Source organism: Syngnathus leptorhynchus, chromosome 10, assembly GCF_054491065.1.
Source record: "Syngnathus leptorhynchus isolate UIUO chromosome 10, UIUO_Slep, whole genome shotgun sequence".
NCBI lineage: Eukaryota > Metazoa > Chordata > Actinopteri > Syngnathiformes > Syngnathidae > Syngnathus > Syngnathus leptorhynchus.
The window spans coordinates 1,601,356-1,604,257 of record NC_141204.1 but is presented as its reverse complement, the minus strand read 5'-3'; positions in this window follow the sequence as shown (position 1 = coordinate 1,604,257).

Below are 2,902 nucleotides of genomic sequence, written 5' to 3'. Positions count from 1 at the left end.
TAACTTCTTTTTGGGGGGTAGAATAGAAGGGTGGTTATTTAAATGATGAATCAGTAAGAGAGAGTTATAACAATGCAAGCAGTGCGGCTCTTAACTGTATCAATCAAAAATCCCAATCTAATCCTACGAAAAGTAAACACGTTTTTTTTATTTTTTATATATTCATATCTTTTCTCATCTTTTTTTCTGTTCATCCTATCGCACTCTTCATTCATAGACTTCCTGTGAAATGCAAAGAGCCTGACATCCAACCCAACCCCCCTTTTGTTTTATGCATTCCTTTATTTTTTTCATAAGCACACACCTTGTCACTCTAGTGGCATATTTTCAATCATTATTAGAATGCCGGCAGCTCAAGGCTTGCAGGCTTTAACCTCTGGTATGTTTGCTGCGTGATAAAAGACGAATGAACTATCAATCTTTATTGTCTGGCCTGCACACTGTAATTGCATTCAATAGTCCACTGATTCTCTTGTCTGCTAATGTTGGGGAGCAGAGAGAAGCCAGATGCTCTGACTGCACCACACACACACACAGTTCAATCCTTATATGAAGAGCGAGAGAGAGAGAGAGAGAGAGAGAGAAAAAAAGCTCACACTGAATAAATTTATTCAAAATATGCACAGCAGCACATATGAAACACCTAGGCGATCGGCAGCCCCCCCCCCTCACTTCTGGTTGATAAACTGTTGACAGTATAGATTGTGAGCAGCTGTGCATTGGCTGTGTATGCACAAGATTCATCCATTAGTTCCCCAGTCAAATTGTGCTCATAAAATATGTACTACTGTATAGGTGAATATGCTGGGTTTGTGTCAAATAGGACTACGGTTGGCACAAACATCATCTCGTCAACAGTAGTCACGATTAGTTGAAGGTGATACTGTGCATAAAACGGAACAAAAAAATACACTTTGCATAGTTGCACGAAAGCGTATATCACTACTAAAGCTGAATACTTATACATGGATATAGCAAAAACTATCCTCAAAGTTATGCTCATAAATGATTGTTTGCTTCCACTTTGTAATGTGCTCACGTACTCGTCATTACTTTTTGGTGCAATTGATGAGTTTTCCGACTGTGAGAGTGGTGTGCTTGTGTATTGATTTCCACATTATTACGACTTTTATGTTGGGATGCTTGTGTATCATGCAGTGTTTCACACAGTTTGCATCTCGAATCTGAAGTGTCAGGTAATAGTAGACTTGGTCTTGTTATATCTGCACAACATGGATCACAAAGGATCAACACATATGAAAAGCTGACCTTTGATATCGGCTATACCAAGCAGCCCGCTCGTATATTGTTATGTTGCCTTTGACGGTATGTACGTGATTATTGTTCCCTTTTTCCATTGATCTATCGAGATTTGTAGAAGGGAGTTTACAGCTATGATTTCATTGTTTTGTTTTTTTGCACTTTTAAATGGGTCAAGGCTAACAGGTTAACTAGAGCCCATTCCAAACAGAAGTGATACCGTTGAATGTATTATTGTTAGATTTGATGATTTGATGTTATTTTCGGACAGTCGCGGCATTGCGCCACCTTGCGACCAATTTTCACGTTTACGGTCGCGCATATCTACGTTGAGCTGTTGGAATGTACATACATTTGCATTTTGCACACATGCATAGACTTTCACACATGCACTCAAAGCCAGTGGGGCATGCAGGTTCCGCACTACATAAAGTAATACATTGCTGCATATCAAAGGAAATTACCCTTCACCTCAGTGCATGGATCTTAGCGAGTTCCTTAACCAGAGGAATGGGCTTTGAACCACGCAGATTCCCCTAGGGCCCTTATCCCGGCCCCTCCCTAGAATGCCGCGCCGGATAAGGGCCGTAATTCCCACTTTTAGGTTTCCATTAATCTGATCCTGACACAGGGGAGATGGGCTGCTTTGCATATCGCCTTCCCAAGATGGAGGGCTATTTACATGATCGCCTCCAGATTGAATATGATCAGTAGCTCACCTCCTCCGCCATGCTCTGCAGCTGAGACGGAAAAAATGCAGATTTTCAGAGGGTATTTGCTACATTATCACCAGTGAAATATTATTCACTCAGGTATACTCATTCTAGCATTTCAATACATCTCAAGTTAGACTTGATGGATACGTGTTGCGGATATTACAACTCGCCACTTGATTCCCCTGACGAAGGCCAAATTTCTTTTATGAATGTGACAGCGGAGATGGATAGATCGACCCATTTATCTTCGCTCAGTGATAGTGCTAATGTGAGAAGCCTATCCCCCTCCCCTTTCAACAAATGTGAGGAACACCAATGAACAGCGCTCCATTTGAAGCCGTGAAGGCAGGCAGACCCCCATGTAAATGTATCTGTAATGAACGCCGCCGCGTACAGGAGGTGCATTATTCTGTTTCTGCTACATTTATTTCGGAATATCAAATGAATATGATAAATGTCTAGCGAGGGGGCGGTGGCGTTGGAAGCAAAGTAAGCCGGGGATATAAGATGAGTGATATTGTTATTACGCTACTGCCGATGAGCCACACTAGTCGAGACGGTGGCGTAAGGACATAAACACACACAAAGCCAGACACTTTCGCTTGATGCATTTCCCCGACCCCAAACAGCATCTTGTATGTCGATCCAAGAAACTTGGGATGTTTCGAGAGAAAAACAATTGCATGTTTTCCCCCCAAAAAAAGGCTGCGATAAAAATTCAGTAATGATGAAACTGAGCAAAGATCCGTGTCCACACCATGCAGATGAAGTATTGTGGTGGGTGTACAGACTGACCGAATGCGCACCCTCTCGCCTCTCATTTCAAAGGCTTCCGTGTAGCCGCCGTGTGCTAGGAAACTAGTGGGTGGCTGCAATCACACCAAAGGTGTAGCTGATATTTGGTTAGGTAGGTAGGGACATACTTT